This window comes from Crocodylus siamensis, chromosome 3 (genome assembly GCF_052110815.1).
Source record: "Crocodylus siamensis isolate JL-2025a chromosome 3, ASM5211081v1, whole genome shotgun sequence".
NCBI classification, from domain to species: Eukaryota; Metazoa; Chordata; order Crocodylia; family Crocodylidae; genus Crocodylus; species Crocodylus siamensis.
Window position 1 is genome coordinate 383376 of NC_143397.1, and position 17528 is coordinate 400903.

General features: G+C 55.5%; 1 protein-coding gene across 6 annotated transcripts in view; it reads right to left on the reverse strand.

The window, feature by feature from the left end:
- The window catches only part of LOC149867845 (long-chain-fatty-acid--CoA ligase ACSBG2-like), a 40926-nt gene that overhangs the window by 16349 nt on the left and 7049 nt on the right, over nucleotides 1–17528 (reverse strand). The window contains exons 1-2 of one of the 6 annotated variants that reach the window (XM_090037435.1): nucleotides 3787–3918; nucleotides 1077–1343 (exon numbers count right to left, since the gene is read on the reverse strand). The gene's annotated coding sequence lies outside the window, so the exon portion shown is untranslated. Of the gene's footprint in view, nucleotides 1–1076; nucleotides 1615–3786; nucleotides 3919–17528 lie in introns of those variants that run through there. The other 5 variants (XM_090037434.1, XM_090037433.1, XM_090037437.1 and 2 more) reach the window with 5 other exon arrangements.

A 17528-nucleotide genomic window follows, 5' to 3' on the forward strand; every position in this document is an offset into this window, starting at 1 on the left:
TGCCTGCTGGTCCCCCCTGACTAGTTTGTAACAGGCCACTAGATCCCCCTCAGCCTTCTCTTGTGGAGGCTGAACAGGTTCAGGTCCCATCGCCTCTCCTCGTAGGGCCTGCCCTGCTGCCCCCTGACCATGCGAGTGGCCTCCTCTGGACCCTCTCCATGCTGTCCACATCCCTCTTGAAGTGTGACGCCCAGAACTGGACACAGTACTCCAGCTGTGGCCTGACCAGTGCTGCGTAGAGGGGGAGGATCACCTCCCTGGACCTGCTCGAGACGCATCTGTGGATGCACGACAAGGTGCGGTTGGCCTTCCTGACTGCATCCCCACACTGCCAGCCCATGTTCATCCTGGCATCAATGATGACTCCAAGATCTTTTTCTGCCTCTGTACTGATGAGAAGGGAGTTCCCCAACCTGTAGGTATGGTGCCGGTTGTTCCTCCCCAGGTGCAGCACCTTGCACTTGCCTGTGTTGAATCCCATCCTATTCTCGTCTACCCAGCCCTGTAACCTGTTTAGGTCCAATTGCAGCCTATTCCTCCCTTCTAGCGTGCCCACATCCCCCCACATCTTAGTGTCATCAGCAGATTTGAACAGGTGCTTTTTACCCCCTCATCCAAGTCACTGATGAAGATGTTGAACAGTGCAGGCCCGAGGACCGAGCCCTGGGGGACCCCACTGCCCACGTCCCTCCAGGTCAAACATGACCCGTCCCCCTCCGCTCCCTGGGTGCGGCCCTCCAGCCAGTTGGCGACACGTCTGACTGTGTGGGTGTCGACACCACAGCCCCCAGTTTCTTAATGAGAACGGGGTGAGAGACAGTGTCGAGGCCTTCCGAAAGTCCAGGAAAACTACGTCCACTGCTCCCCCTGCGTCTGAGGATTTGGTGACCTGGTCATAGAAAGGCCACAAGGTTGGTCTGACAAGACCTGACACTGATGAACCTGTGTTGGTTGCCCCTAAGCATGATCTCCCCCCCGGCCCCTCGTGGACATACGCCAGGGTAACTCTCTCAAAAAGCTTGCCCAGGACCATGGTAAAACAAACTGGCCTATAGTCCCCGGGTCCTCCTCCTTACCCTTTTTGATGATGGGAACCATGTTGGCCTCTTCCAGTCCTCTGGCCCCACACCAGAGCACCACAAGTGTTCGTACAGCCGTGCCGGGGGTCCCGCAGTGACCGCAGCTGATTCCCTCAGCACTCGGGGGTGGAGATTGTCCGGACCCGCTGACTTGAACACGTCCAGCCCCTCCAGACGCTCCCTGACTAGATCCGCCCTGACCCTGGGCCTGGGTGCGCCTCCCCTGGGGCCTGAGAGGGGGCCGGTGGGGGGCTGATCCGGTCCCTGCTCAGGAAAATGGAGGCAAAGAAGTCATTAAATATGTTGGCTTTGTCGTCTGGTGTGACGACCAGATTTCCTAGTGTGTCTTGCAGGGGTCCCACGTTACCCAGTACCTTCTTTTTGCCCCCTATGTATTAAAAAAGGACTTCTTGTTGTCCTTGATCTGGGTTGCTCGTCCCAGTCCCATCTCCGCCTTGGCCTCCCTGACCCCCCCTGCAGCCCCAAGCAACCGCAGTATAATTCTCCCTGGTGATCCCCAAGCAACCTCACTGTGCCTGAGCAAAAACCAGGCTTCATATGCCGCCCCAGGGGCACCAGCTTCTGGCCAGTGCCCTTCCTGGAGCACACCCACAAGCCTGGGGTTCACTGCCACCACCCAGACTGGGCCCTGCGCTACCTGGGTTACACAAGCCCTGTAGACCTTGGGATCTTGGAGTGCTTCTATTAGCCTGAAGCATAGAAAGTAGCCTCCCTTAGTCAGCTGAGCAAACAGAGCAAAAATCCCTCTCAAACATATACCACAAGGCTGGCTAATGGATAGCTTTATTGGGTACAAAGGGCAGGCTGGGGGATAGGTACAAGTCAGAGAAGTATCAAAAGAAAATCCCAGAGCAAATGGAAATATCTTGGTAGCCTTTTGACAAGCGACTAAAACACTAGAATCTAAATTCCCTCCTACATTTCATGTACGTTAATCACCGTTCCATCCAGGGGCTGATTGAACCTGTTCTAGAGGCCACGTGGCTTGATGGCTGTGTCCCCAAAACTTGTCCCTTCTCCTTCCAGGAAGAAGGGACCTTATATATCCCTGTCATGACCTCATCACTATGTTCACACCAGAAGCAGTCCCATTGGCGGCTGACCAGTGCTTACAAATGACATAAGACTGACCAGGTGAGAGAACTAGTCACATGACCTGCAACAGTGGGAAACTTGAGACACGAATGCCACGTGCCCCCAGAGGCTGGGGGCGCAGCAAGCTCCCACAGGCAGCAGAGGCACTGGTGGCAGTGGGAGCATGGCGGCGGTAAGCAGGGAGCTCCCACAGGCTGCCGCGGAGCTGTCAGCAGGACAGGGTGAGGGTGGCGAGTGCCAGCTGGCTGTTGGCAACAGCATGCAGATGCCCCTGACAGTGGCGGCAGCCAGCGGCGATCACGGACCACTCACAGACAGTGCCAGCGGTGCCAGCAGCAAGAGGGGGTGATGGTGAGTGGTGACCACCTGCAGGCACCACTGGCAGTGTCAGTGGCATCTTTTTCCAGTGGGTGCACTGCCATGTCCTGCCCCAGCTCAGAGGCCTCCCTGTAGCAAAACCCCCATTTTTCTTTCTTATTAGTATTTAAAAATACATTCCCTTCCCTTCACCAACCATTTCTGACTCTCTCTCTGCCCCCTCTATCCCTTACATGTAGTTATAAGTAGTCATAGGTAACCTAAGTTCTTGTATGCTATTATTGTAATAAGTCCCTTTTTATATTGTAAATAGTGTTCTGTTATGTTTGTATTGATTTTTACTGTTTTATATTGTTTTATATTGTATTCCTATCATTTTGCATTGATTTTTATTGTTTCATATAAATATTTTATGTTTTAGGCCCGTGTCTGTAAAGTTAAACAAAGTATCATCAAGTAATGTCAAGTTTCCATTTTGTAATGTCAAGCCTCCATCTTGTGTCCCCTGCCCAGGCATACCCTACTGCAGGGGTGGGCAATTATTTCAGGAGGAGGGCTGCTTGATAAGTTTTGGTGAGCTGTCGAGGGCTGCAGGAGTAGCCCACCCCTTCAGTTGCCCCACCCCTGGTCACCATAGCCAGGGATAGCCAGCACGGGTCTCTTGCGAGTAGGTCTTGCTTGACCAATCTCATTTCCTTCTATGACCAGGTGACCTATTACCTGGACGAGGGAAAAGAGATTGATGTTGTGGCGGGCCAGTGGGGGGCGCTCCTGCTTGAGCCGCCCACCTCCCTGCGCCCGACCGCCTGCCAGGCTCCGAGTGCCTCCCGGGGGCGCCTGATGCTCGGCCGACCCCTCTCCCGGAGCACACTCGCTAGCCTGGGGGTAACGTAGCCGCCACCACCCCAAGAAGGGACTGTCTCGGCCCTGTGTCCTCGGGGAAACACAGGCCTAATAGTCCGATGGGTACTCAACCCAGTACAGGCACTTGGGGCACTTCCCCAAGTCCGGGGGCAAAAAGTAAAGTCTCCCTTAGTCCGCAGACCTAAGGGGTCTCTTAGGCATAATTTAGACCCACCCCTCAATAAGTCTCCCACACCGGTCACAAAGGACGACTTTATTGTTTACAGGGGTAGGGTGAAAATAGGGTACAGGATTGAGCAATATCCTAGAAATCCTAAAGAGCAAACAGTCTGGCTGTGGTAGCCTTTTGATCACACATCTGAGTTACTGCCAGCTAGATATCTAACCAGATCTCCAGTAGCTTACTCACACGTTTCATCCAGAGGTTGGTGAGATCCTTTCTAGTGTCCGGCTGTTCCTGGTTCATGAGTTTTTGGGGGAGAGGGCCCTTTCAGATGTTTATGCTCCTCTGAGTCCCCCCCTCATGGCTCCAGCCTCACCTCATGGCCGAAGAGCCCGCCTCCTCGCCCATCCTAACTTATATAGCCCCCATGACCTCATTCACCTGGTCCAGTGGAGGTCAGCTCCAGTTGGCTGCCAGCCAACCCATTTGAAATACATCACCTGTTACCGGGCAGATCCCAGCCCCCCAGGTAGATGCCCCTCACCCAGGTACCAGTCCCGTAGGCAGAGGGAGCAGGTTCCCCCTCCCTCAGGACTGCAGCCAGCTCAAGTTCCCTAAAGAGACAGGGCAAGGGTGCGACTCCTCTGCTGAGCCCACCCGACTCAAATGGTCACAGCACAGAGATTTTATCACATTGTCACAGGGCAGAGATTTTGGGAAGAATCCAAGGTGGCTTTCTGCCACAGATGTCATATATCTTGACTTCAAAAAAGCCTTTGATCTCATATCCCATGATCACCTCTTGGTGAAACTGGCCAGTTGTGGCCTTGGGTCCACCACGATCTGCTGGCTGGGAAACTGGCTCCGTGGTTGGACCCAGAGGGTAGTAATTGATGGAAGTCACTCATTGTGGTGTCCTTTGACCAGTGGGGTCCCCCAAGGCTCTGTCCTGGGACCCGTATTGTTCAACATCTTCATTAATGATGTGGACATTGAAGTCAGGAGTGGACTGGCCAAGTTCGCCGATGACACCAAACTTTGGGGCAAAGCATCCACGCCAGAAGATAGGCGGGTGATCCAGGCTGACCTGGACAAGCTCAGCAAATGGGCAGACGAGAACCTCATGGTGTTTAACACCGAAAAATGCAAGGTTCTCCACCTTGGGAGGAAAAACCGGCAGCATGCGTATAGGCTCAGCAGCGCTACGCTGGCTAGCGCTGTGGAAGAAAGAGACTTGGGGTCATCATTGACCACAAGATGAACATAAGCCTCCAATGCGATGCTGCAGCTAGTAAAGCGACCAAAACGCTGGCTTGCATCCATAGAAACCCTCTCTCTGCAAATGTCCGAGCCAGATCTCTACCGTCTTCTGCATGGTACTTGTAAGTGTTTCTAGAGAGCTAGTCAGCTCCCAGTGATGCATTTGCGTATTAAACGGCTACCTAAGCCTGACTGTTTTGCTCAATGGTCATCCCTTGATAGTGCTCTACCTCTTACCCTATTCTGCCTCATCCTGTCAAGAGCAATCAAGTTCTCCTTTGTGACTGGTGTAGGAGACTTATTGAGGGGTAGGTTTAATTATGCCTAGGAGGCCCCTTGGGTCTGCAGACTAAGGAAGACTATTTTTCGCCCCTGACTTCGGGAGGTACCCCAAGTTCTTGTATTGGGTCGAGTACCATAGGACTATTAGGCCTGTGTTTCCCCGAGCACACAGGACCTAGAGAGTCCCTGCTCGGGGTGTGGCATCACACATTACCCCCGGACTCTGCGGTGGGGCTTGAGACCGGGTCTGCCCGGGCTTAATCGCCCCTGGGGGGATGCGTGGAGTCTGGAAGGTGGACAGGCGCAGTGAGGTGGGAGGCTCAACGCAGGAGCTTCGCCTACTGGCCTGCCACATGTATAATGGGCTGAGCTGGTGAGAAGGCTTAAATTAAGTCCTACAGGGAAGGACACAGAAAGCCTACCAGGCACGGGCTTGGTGCTGGGAAGCACTCGCCCTGGGAAAATATGGAAGGCACTGGGTTCTGCAGGTGCATTGCACACTGAGGTCTGGGTGCTGAGAGAAGAGGCCATACCATGGAGAAGAGCTGGAGAACTGCAATGGGGCAGAGACATGAGAGGGAAACAGGCAGGGGAGGCTGCCAAGTGTCCCCTGCATGCTTCCCGGGGGCCCGCATCCGAGACACTGCGGAGAGGATCCCGCAGCTCCTCCGGCCCACAGACCACTACCCCATGCTCCTTATTCATGTGGGCACCCATGACACGGCTCGGAGCACCCCCAGCCAGGTCATGAGGCGCTACAGGGAGTTGGGAGCGGGGCTTAGGGGTCTGGGAGCTCAGGTGGTGTTTTCGTCCATCCTCCCAGTCTCGGGCTATGGGCTGAGGAGGGAGAGGAGGATCCACGCGGTGAACCAAAGACTGCGGCGCTGGTGCCATCGGGAAGGCTTTGGCTTCCATGACCACAGCCCGCTCTTTGGAGAGAGAGGCAGCGAGCTGCTGGGAAGAGATGGCCTCCACCTCTCCCCCTGGGGAGGAGGCTCTTCTCGGCCAGGCTGGCTGACCTGCTCCACCGGGCTTTAAACTAAGCCCGCTGGGGGATGGGGGGACTACCGCCACTGCTGGCCCGCTGAACGGCCCTTGCAAAGCCAGCGGGCCAAGGCACTTAAGGGGGCTCTTAAGGGAGCTCACCCCTGCCCTAGCCCTGGCACAATCTGTGGGCAAGGCAAGAGCCCCCAAGGGCACACTTGCCTGCCTGTACACTAATGCCAGGACCCTGGGCAACAAGCAGGACGAGCTCGTCCTCCTGCTCAGTGCAAAGAAATACGATGTCATTGGGATAACGGAGACCTGGTGGGACTCCACCCAGGACTGGACCACGGGGACAGAGGGCTATACCCTGTACAGGAGGGATCGTGTTGACAAAAGGGGCGGGGGTGTAGCTCTCTATGTGAAGGAAAGCTACATGTCCCTGCAAGCTGATGTTGGTGCCGGCATGGACAGCTAGAGACCCTCTGGGTAAAAATTCGTGGGGAATTCGGCACAGGGGACACAACGGTGGGAGTCTACTACAGACCTCCCACTCAAAGTCCTGAGCTTGACCAGGAGTTCGCCCGGGAACTGACCGAGGCCGCTTGCTCCAGGACCTTGGTGGTCATGGGTGACTTCAATTACCCGGACATCTCGTGGGAAGATCACTCAGCAAAATCTGAGCGGGCGCAAAGCTTTCTCTCGTGCGTGGATGACCTCTACCTGACTCAAGAAGTCTATGGGCCAACGAGAGGCAAAGTGCTGCTCGACCTGGTACTGGCTACGGGGGACGACCTAATCGGCGACCTAGTGATCGATGGGAAGTTGGGTGACAGCGACCACGAGCTGATCACCTTCACCATCCGCCGGAAAGCTGGCAAGTCAGTCAGCAACACAGAAGTCCTTGACTTCAGAAAAGCCGACTTTGACAAGCTCAAGAGGCTAGTCGGTCAGGCCCTCAGGGACCGTGACCCCAGGGAGATGGGAGTTCAAGAAGAGTGGTTGCTTCTCAAGGAAGCGATCCTCAGTGCACAAGCTAAATCTATTCCATCTTGGAGGAAAGGCAGCAAGAAGGCACAGCAGTCCCCCTGGCTCTCCAGAGAGCTAGCGGACCTCCTAAAGCTAAAAAGGAAAGCCTACAAAGGATGGAGGACGGGATTCACCTCCAAGGAGGATTACTCCACGCTGGTCCGGTCCTGCAGGGACCAAACCAGGAAAGCCAAGGCTGCAACTGAACTCCAACTAGCTTCAGGCATCAAGGACAACAAAAAGTCCTTTTTCAGATATGTGGGGAGCCGGAGGAAAAGCAAGGGCAATGTTGGGCCCCTGCTAAACCAGATGGGGCAACTGACGCCCAGGAAAAAGCCAACCTATTAAATAGGTACTTTGCATCAGTCTTTCATCAGTCACACGGGATGCCCATGCCTGCTATGGTACAGGGAGATCCGGGTGAGGGGGATCCCCTGCCCTCCATCAATGCTGACCTCGTGAAGGAACACCTTGAGAAGCTGGATACCTTCAAGTCAGCCGACCCTGACAGTCTGCACCCCAGAGTACTCAAGGAGCTGGCGAGCGTCATAGCCCAGCCCCTGGCACGGGTCTTCGAGAGCTCCTGGCGCTCTGGTGCAGTGCCCGAAGACTGGAAGAAGGCCAATGTGGTGCTGATCTTCAAGAAAGGGAGGAGAGAGGATCCGGCTAACTACAGGCCCATTAGCCTGACTTCTATCCTGGGGAAGATCTTAGAAAAGTTTATTAAGGAGGCCATCCTTGAGGGACTGGCCCAGGCTAACATCCTAAGGGATAGCCAGCACGGGTTTGTTGCAGGTAGGTCTTGTTTGACCAATCTCATTTCCTTCTACGACCAGGTGACCTATCACCTGGACAAGGGAGAAGAGATTGATGTCATATATCTTGACTTCAAAAAAGCTTTTGATCTGGTATCCCATGATCACCTCTTGGCCAAACTGCCCAGTTGTGGCCTTGGCTCCACCACGATCCACTGGCTGGGAAATTGGCTCCGTGGTCGGACCCAGAGGGTTGTGATTGATGGCAGTCACTCATCGTGGTGCCCTGTGACCAGCGGGGTCCCTCAAGGCTCTGTCCTGGGACCCATCCTGTTCAACATCTTCATTAACGATGTGGACATTGGAGTCAGGAGTGGACTGGCCAAGTTCGCCGATGACACCAAACTTTGGGGCAAAGCATCCACGCCAGAAGATAGGCGGGTGATCCAGACTGACCTGGACAAGCTCAGCAAATGGGCAAATGAGAACCTCATGGTGTTTAACACCGAAAAACGCAAGGTTCTCCACCTTGGGAGGAAAAACCTGCAGCACCCTTATAGGCTCGGCAGTGCTACGCTGGCTAGCACTACAGAAGAAAGAGACTTGGGGGTCATCATTGACCACAAGATGAACAGGAGCCTGCAATGCGATGCTGCGGCTAGTAAAGGGACCAAAATGCTGGCGTGCATCCATAGATGCTTCTCGAGCAAATCCCGGGATGTCATTCTCCCCTTGTACTCGGCCTTGGTGAGGCCGCAGCTGGAGTCCTGCGTCCAGTTTTGGGCTCCACAATTCAAAAAGGATGTGGAGAAGCTTGAGAGAGTCCAGAGGAGAGCCACGCGCATGATCAGAGGTCAGGAAAACAGATCTTACGATGACAGGCTGAGAGCCATGGGACTCTTTAGCCTGGAGAAGCGCAGGCTCAGGGGTGATCTGATGGCCACCTATAAGTTTATCAGGGGTGACCACCAGGATCTGGGGGAACATCTGTTCACCAGAGCGCCCCAAGGGATGACGAGGTCGAACGGTCACAAACTCCTGCAAGACCGTTTCAGGCTGGACACAAGGAAGAATTTCTTTCCTGTCCGAGCCCCCAAGGTCTGGAACAGTCTGCCAGCGGAGGTGGTTCAAGCACCTACACTGAACACCTTCAAGAGCAAATTGGATGCTTATCTTGCTGGGATCCTATGACCCCAGCTGACTTCCTGCCCTTTGGGCAGGGGGCTGGACTCGATGATCTCCCGAGGTCCCTTCCAGCCCTAATGTCTATGAAATCTATGTGTGCGATAACACAAGGAGCAGGGAACAAGCAAGAAGAACTGGACGTCCTGCTCTGTAAAACTGTTATCTTGTGGGTATAACAGAAATCTGGCAGGACCACTCTGTACCTGCAATATTGACACTGAGGAGCACAGCCTGGTGGGAAGCACAGTTTGTTCTGCAAGGACATGCTACAGACAACTGCAGCAAGGAGATTCAAGCTTGTGCTCAGGGCCAGAAAGAAGACAGCAGTGATCCTGGGTGCACCTGGGCAGACAGAGGGACAAGGAGGGCAGTGATGCTCTGGAGGGGCCCCCACAGACTGCCACGGCAACTACCTTCCCAGCCTCCCCTTCTGGGTTTTTTTTCCTTTCCTTTGTTTTTGTACTCTCACATGTCTCTTAACCTGATTGCCAGGGGTTACTGTGTATGTGACCTAGCTCAGATAAGAGGGTGTGGATTTAACCTCTCTACTGTTTGGAAATCTGACCTCGCAACATGGGGGTAGGGGCTTAAGCCCATTTCACTCCACTGGGCAATTGTGATATTTTTCAAATCGATTGGCCAGCATCAAATAACCCCTGTCTCTGGATCCAGGTGGTTATGTCAGGCGGGCTATTTAAGAGGGCTCCCTCCAGGAAGAAGGAGGTTGGACATCTTAAAACACACATGCAGAAGTGTGGACCTCCGCAGCTCTCTCTCATACTCAGGATCTGGAAGTATCTTACCAGAAACGTGACTAGGAGTGTCAATTAATGTACTCTAGTCTCATATCAAAGGGCTACCAAGCCGTTTCTGTTTGCTCAAGGTTATTCTTTTGCTACTTCTCTGACTTGTGGTCCTCCCCATGCCTACCCCCGCTACCATAAAGCTATCTGTTATAGCCAGCCTTGTTGTATATCAGGGATGGGCAAAATATGGCCCACAGGCTGGATCCGGCTCACCAGGCCATTTTATCTGGCCCGCAGGGCCCCTGAAAAAATTAGAAAATTATTATTTATCTTTCCCTGGTTGTCTGTCAAAGATGACAGGAGCAGTAGGACCCAGGGGGAGCCAGTGGAAGAACTAAGCCCCAGCAGCAAGTCCAGCCTGGCCCTGCCCACCCCACCAATCCCAGGCAGAAGCCTCTGCTTAGCGGGGGCTTCTGGCCTGGGACTGTTCCTGCCTCCCCACGCTGAAGGAAATACAGATCAGGAGGAGAGGTGGAAGGGAGGGAGGGGAGGACCGTGGGTGATCACCCGTCCTCAGGGCCCGGCTGGACTGGCTCCTGCGGTCCCAGCGATGCAGCCAGGAACCATGTGGTGCTGGAGCTTCCAGCGGGCGAGGGGGGAGTGGGGTCATGGCAGTGGCAGGCAGGGGGAAGGGGCAGTGAGTGGGTGTGCAGAGCTCAGTGGGAGGGAGTGGTACCTGCACCAATGCACTGGGGCCAGTGCCAGCGGGACCCAGAGCGGGGCAGCAAGAGTGCAGGGCACAGGCTGGCAGGGGCTTTATGGAGCTGGGCTGGGCTGCACCAGAAGGGAGAGGGGGGAGCTGGTCTGGTCCCAGGGAGCCCCAGGCAGCTGGGACAGCACGCTCCTGCCGCCCTGCTCTGGGCCCCACCGGCACTGTCCCGGGACACTGGTGCAGGCGCTGTGCTCCCATCTGGTGCAGGAGCTGTCACTGGCTCCTACGCACCTGCTCGCTCCCAGTCGCCCCCCACCCCAGCTCCCTGGTACAGACGGGCACCAGCACACCCCACACTCGCCAGTCTGGGTTGAGCAGTGGCAATGGCAGTGCAGGGACAAACTGCTGCTCAGGGTGGGGGAAAAGTGACCCCTCTCCGTGGCCAGCACTTCCTGGTACAGCCTCCCAGAGTCCATGCGGGGCTGCCCTGCATCTCCACTGCATCACTGCCACCTCTGGGCTGCCCCATGGGGCAGCAGTGGCAGCAAAGAGCAGGTACAGGCAGCCCACTATGGGCTCTGGGCAGCTGCACCAGAAAGCACCAGCAGTGGCGGGAGGCCGGGGGGGTCACTTTTCCCCATGCTGAGCAGCAGTTTGTCCTGTGCTGCTGCTGCTCAACTTGCGCCCCTCACCGGCTCTGGGTATGCCCACTGGGGCTGAACAGCGGCAGCAGCAGCTGGGCAGAAACTGCTGCTCATTGTGAAGGAAAGTGTCCCCACCCCACCCGCCTCTTGCTGCCACCGAGCAGGTTCTGGTACAGCTGCCTGGAGCCCACGCCAAGCTAGGCTGCAGTGCGGCTCCTTCACCACCCCTTGTGAGCTGCCCTGTGGCTGCTCCACACGGTCACTGCTGCTGTGCTGGGAAGCACAGAGGCGGTGGTAAAGGAGCCACACTGCAGCCTAACAAAATGCAGGCTCCAGGCAGACGCAGCTAAAACTGCCCACCAGCAGGGGGGTGGGGGGGCAAGGGCAGGGGCAGGGGCAGGGGCAGGGGGGGAGGTTACAGTTAGGGTTAGGGCAGCAGCTTCCTCCCAGGAGCGCAGAGTCCGGGCTGGCAGGGACTGTATGGAGCTGGGCTGCACTGCTCCATAGACCCCTGCTGACCCGAACCCACACTCCTGCCACCCCACTCTGGGCCCCCCTGGCGCTGACCCCGGTGCACTGGCATAGGCCCCACACTCCCACCCAGCTGTTTCTGCGCTCCATGCTCCCACTCGCTGTCCCTTCCCCCACCTCCTGCTTGCCCACCAGCGGCTCCAGCACCACCTGGCTCCTGGCGGCATCACCAGGACTACAGGAGCAGCTAGGACATGGTGCCAAGCCCTTGAGGCGGTGGGATACAGAAGTAGCAGAAGGACAGCAGTGCCAGATGGGGGAAAGGGGCAGCGAGTGGGAGCAGGGGGCCTGCACCAGTGCCCCAGGGCCAGGAGCAGCAGGAGTGTGGAGCCTGGGATTGTAGGAGTGCTGGCTGGGGCTCTGCCTGCCACGTGGGGGGGGTGCACTGTGGAAAAACCCTCCCCCTCCATGCAAGCCACAACCCTCCACAGCCACCCTCCTCCCACACACTCACAGCCCCCTACAAAATCCACCCACACCCCACACAGCCACACCCCCCATGCCCATCCACCCCCCACAAATCCCACACAGACACCCACACCCTCCCTCATATCCCACATACCCACAAACCTATTCCAACCATAGACAACATGTGGGGGAGGGGCACAGGGGTGTATGTGCCACCCCTGAAATTGGCCCTCACCAGCCAGGGGGTGGAGAACATCGTCCAGTGCTCCCCCACCCTGAGAAGCACCAGTGGCACTTCTGGTTTTGCCGGCAGCACTTCTGGTTTGCTGCTGGTGCTTCCAGGGTTGTCAATCAACTACTGCAGCCCCAGCTCCTCATGCACCTTCGTGAACACCAGGCGCTCGGCCAGGGCAAAGCCCCAGGGCACCGAGCCGTCCCTGTCGGGTGGAAGAGCAGGGCTGAGGCTGCAACAGACCACAGGGCTGGGCACTATTACAGCTGTGACAGTTTCTTCACCTCCCCCTAAGGCGCTGGGTCCTGGCTGCAGCCCAGACTGAGGATGGGGACTGGCTTTAGGTTGTGCCAAGGTTCCTGCTGAGACGTGCACCCAGAGGCTCCTGGCTGGGGATCTTGCCCCTCGGCTCAAGGCCAGACTGCGCAGTTGCAGAAATATCACCCCATGGCTGTGGGGTTCTCGCCTTGCTCTCTATGGGTGTGCGGGGGCCAAGGAGGGCACGGTCCTCTTCCAGGGGTCTCTCAGGGGATCCTTGTGATGGCAGAACATGGACAATGCCCTTGTCCCCCTGCTTGTCCTTTGGCAGCTCAGGCTGTTCCTAGTGTTTTGGGCTGTGTGCCTTGCAGCTACAGGGGAAAGCTGCTGATACAGTTTTAAAGATAGGTTAGACAAACTTTCCAAAACAGTTTGCATGGGGATGATCCTGCTGGGGCAGGGGGGATCAGAGGTGACCTCATGAGGGCCCTTTCTCCCCTACTCTCCCATGGTTTGAAGTGCAAAGTCCAAGGGCACTTACAGCACAAATGCAGACCGGGGACTGGGCAGGCAGCAGCAGTGCAGAAAAGGACCTTTGGGTTATAGGGGATGGAAAAGAGGTTACAAGACCCCAAGGTGTGGGAAACACAGAGTAGGGCTATGGGATGGGTGAGCGAATTCTTTGGGGAAACCAAGACTCCTGGCACATAGGCCCAGGCTCCTATAGGTAGAAGACCTGCCAACAAGATGACCTGCCCCCGGGACGCCACAGCCCACCAGGAATGGAATCTCCCTGGGGATGCAGGAGGATTCCCAGGGACACCATTCCTGACCCCCAGACCCTCCTGCCTGGGGTCCCACACCAAGGGGGAGGGGAGGTCCCATCCACAGCTGCCATTTCTGGCCCCTTTGCCGGAGTTTGCCCTGAGCCCAGGTCTCCATCCACAGCATGGTTTCCGGCACCCGCATTCGCACTCACAGGGCTCCCAGACCAGGTGGCTCCAAGCAGCTTCAGTGCTATGCTGCACCTGGCACTGGGCCTGCTGCCTCCTGCCACCCTGGGGAGGGTCCCTCAGTCCTTCCCACCTCTGGCCCTGCGTCTGGCTGGGGATCCGGGCTACCGGGGACAGGTTCCCGTCTGCACCCCCCCAGTGCCCTTTCTCCCCACAAGCCGACGGCAGCATCGACTGGCACCAGGTGCCTACGTGGGCACCCTGGGCAGGGCCGTGCCCCACAAGGCTCAGCCCCTGCCAGGCCCTGAGTGCAGGAGCCACAGGGAGAGTGGGGCTCTGGGTGCACAGCACAGGGCTCAGCCAGGGCCGGGCAAAGGCTACAGGGCTCCGGCTGCCCACCTTTCTCTGGCCACCTGGGCTCCATTTGCACCTGCTGCGGCTCCATCTCCTGCTCCAGCTGCCTGTGCCCCCAGTTTCACACTGGGCTGTGCCCGGGCAGTGGCACTGGGGAGTCTCAGGTCACCTGCAGCCCATAGAGGAGCTCTGTGCACAAGGCTAGGTACACGTGATGGACCTCTGCTTCGACACATGGTATTTAGCACATGTCTGACTATTCAGTTAATCGAGTCTGCTGCCAGTCTACTGGAGAATGCTGATTAGCACACTCCAGCAGCCTCCATGTCACATGTATTCACTGTCCCTGTGTTTCAAAATGGCAGCAGGGGTGCTTAACTAAAGCTCGTCAAATAAGCTCTAGTTAAAGTGCCCCAACTGCCATGTTGAAGTGCAAGACGCTGAATACACATTATACTGCAGGCACTTTAATTAGGGATGTTCTCCCCAACCCCCATCCCAGAGTACGTGTATAGATGACCCTCTCCACCCTCTTCGGATCCACCCTGCAGGGAGGTGAAGGCTGCTATTCAACCCCCCCTCAATCTTCTCTTCTGCAGACTAAATAATCCCAGTTTCTTCATTCTGTCATCACAAGTCTTGTGCTCCAGCCCCTCAACCATTTTTGTTGCCCACCACTGGACTCTCTCCAATGTGCCCACATCATTTACGTGGTGGGGGGCCCAAAACTGGACACAGGACGCCAGGTGTAGCCTCCCCAGTGCTGAATAGAGGGGAAGAATCACTGCCCTCGATCTGCTGGCAACGCTTCTGCCAATGCAGCCCAAGATGCCGTTGGCCTTCTTGGCACCAAGGGCACACTGCTGGCTCCTATTCATCTCCTTGTCCACTGTCACCCCCAGGTCCTTTTCTGCAGAGCTGCTGCCCAGCCCGTCACCCCCAGCCCATGCATGGAATTGTTCTGTCCTAGGTGCAGGACTTTGCTCTTGTACTTGTTGAACCTCATGAGATTTCTTTTGGCCCAATCCTCCCATGTGTCTAGGTCACTATGAATCCTAACCCTATCCTCCAGCATATCTATTACTCCCCACAGCTTGGTGTCATCTGAAAACCTGCTGGGGATGCACTATATGCCATCTTTCAGGTCGTTGATGAAGATACTGAACAAAACTGGCCACAGGACCAACCCCTGGGGCACTCCATTTGATACTGGGAGCCAACTAGACATAAAGCCATTGATTACTACCCTCTGAGCCCAATGCTCCAACCAGTTTTTTATGCATCTTACAGTCCATTCATCCACCTCGTACTTCCTTAGCTTGCCTGTGAGAAGAATGTGGGAGACCGTATCAAAAGTCTTGTTAAAATCGAGGTATACCACATCCACTGCTCTTCCACATCCACAGAGCCAGTCAGCTCATCATAGACAGTAATCAAGTTGGTCAAGCGTGACTTGCCCCTGGTGAAGCCAGGCTGACCATTCCTAATCACCGTCTTCTCCTCCAAGTGCTTAGAAATGGATCCCTTGAGGACCTGCTCCATGATTTTTCCAGGGACTGAGGTAAGGCTGACTGGGCTGTAGTTCTCTTAATCCCTCTTTTTCACTTTCTTAAATATGGGCGCTATGGCTGCCCTTTTCCAGTCATCCAGGACTTCTGATCACCATGAGTTTTCAAAGCCGAGGGCCAATTGCTCTGCAATCTCATCAGCCAACTCCCTCAACACCCTCGCGTGCATCCCATCTGGCCCCATGGCTTGGACACATCCAGCTTCTCTAAGTAGTCCCTAACCTGTTCTTTCACCACTGTTGACTGCTCACCTCCTCCCCAAACTGTCCTGCCCGGTGCAGTAGTGTGGGAGCTGCCCTTGCCTGTGAAGACTGAGATGAAAAAGGCATTGAGCACTTCAGCCTTTTCTGCATCCTCTTTCACTAGGTTGCCTCCCCCATTCAGTGCGGGACCCACAGTTTCCCTGATTCTTCTCTTGCTACTGACATACTTGTAGAAACCCTTTGTTATGCTTCACATCCCTTGCTAGCTATAACTGCAATTGCACTTTGACCTTCCTGACTTCATCCCTGCGTGCCCGAGCAATGCTCTCATACTCCTCCCTAGCTGTTTGTCCAAGATTTTGTGATGCAATACCATCACAGTATCTTTCCAAACTCTGCTATCAGGCTTATTACCTGTCTGACAATGTGGTTACCATGGTCACTGTGGTGGGCAGGCAGCCCCAGACCCATCTGCTTCAGGTAACCCTGAGTTGTAACCAGAGCTGGATACATTCCGGGGGGGCGGGGGATAGAGCCTGCTCCCTTTGTCTCAAGTGTCCTGCCCTTGCAGATCAGGTGACCTGTTCTCTCACTTGTCTGTTAACATGCCTGCCTGGGTTACCCTATTGTCTGGGGCACTGAACTCATGGTTTGGAGGAAGGGGCTTTACCAGTGTTCAATTTTAAACTGGTTGGTTGACATCAAATCACACCTGCCTGATTGGACCAGGAAGGTGAGGTCATTTGAAGGCACCAGGCTTCAGCCAATGGGACTGCTGCTGGTGGGAACTTAGTGGTGAGGTCACAAGAGGAGCTAAAAGGAGTCCCCATGAAGAAGGAGAGGGAAGAACGCTGTAGCCCTCTCCCTCTCTCTCTTGAAAATGCACACACAAGAAACTGCCTGCCTTCAGAGGAAAGCAACCAACCTCTGGATGATACTAGTGAGTAAGCTACTTGAGATCTATCTAGATATATAGCTTGCAGTACAGCACTTGTGTAATCAATGGCTACCAGGCCACACTGTTTGCTCTAGGGTTATTCTTTGATATTGTTCTATCCTACCTCAAGCCTTCCTTCTGTACCAGTAAGGTTCTCCTCTGAGCATAGCGTGGGAGACTTATTGGGAGAGGGACTGGGTTATGCCTTGGTCCAGCTGACTAAGGGAGGCTACCATTTGGGCTTCAAGCTAAAGGAAGCACTCCAAGTTCTGGCATTGGGTTGAGCACCCTCTAGGTCTACAAGGCCTGTGTATCCCAGGGGGAACAGGGCCATGGACAGACTGAGACTCCTGGGTGGTGGCAGCGGTGACCCCAGGCTTGTGGGTATGCTCTGGGAAAGGGGTTGGCCAGATGTGAGGTGCCCCTATGGAGGCACTCAAAGCCTGATAGGTGGTCAGGTGCGGTGAGGTGGGTGGCTCAGTGGAGGAGTGCTGACCCACCACAGTTTCCACTTATAAGCTTCCTTGAAGTGATTTAGTTTACTGAAGAGTTCCCTGCTAAGCCAAGATGGTCTTCTGCCATACTTGCTAGTCTTCCCATGCATCGGGGTGGTTTGTTCCTGCACTCTCAGTAAGGTTTCTTTAAAGTACAGCCAGCTCTGCTGGTCTCCTCTACCACTCAGGCTGGCCTTCCAGGGGATCCTGCCCATGAGTTCTCTGAGCAGGCCGAAGCCTGCTTTTCTGAAGTCCAGGGTCTTTGTTCTGCCACTCTCCATCCTTCCCTTCCTCAGAATCCTCAACTCAATCTTCTCATGGTCACTGGTGCCCAAGTTACCATCCACTTCTACATCCCTCACCAATTCTTCCCTGTTTGTGAGCACCAGGTCAAGAAGAACATGGCCCCTAGTTGGCTGCTCCAGCACTTGCACCAGAAAGTTGTCCTCAACA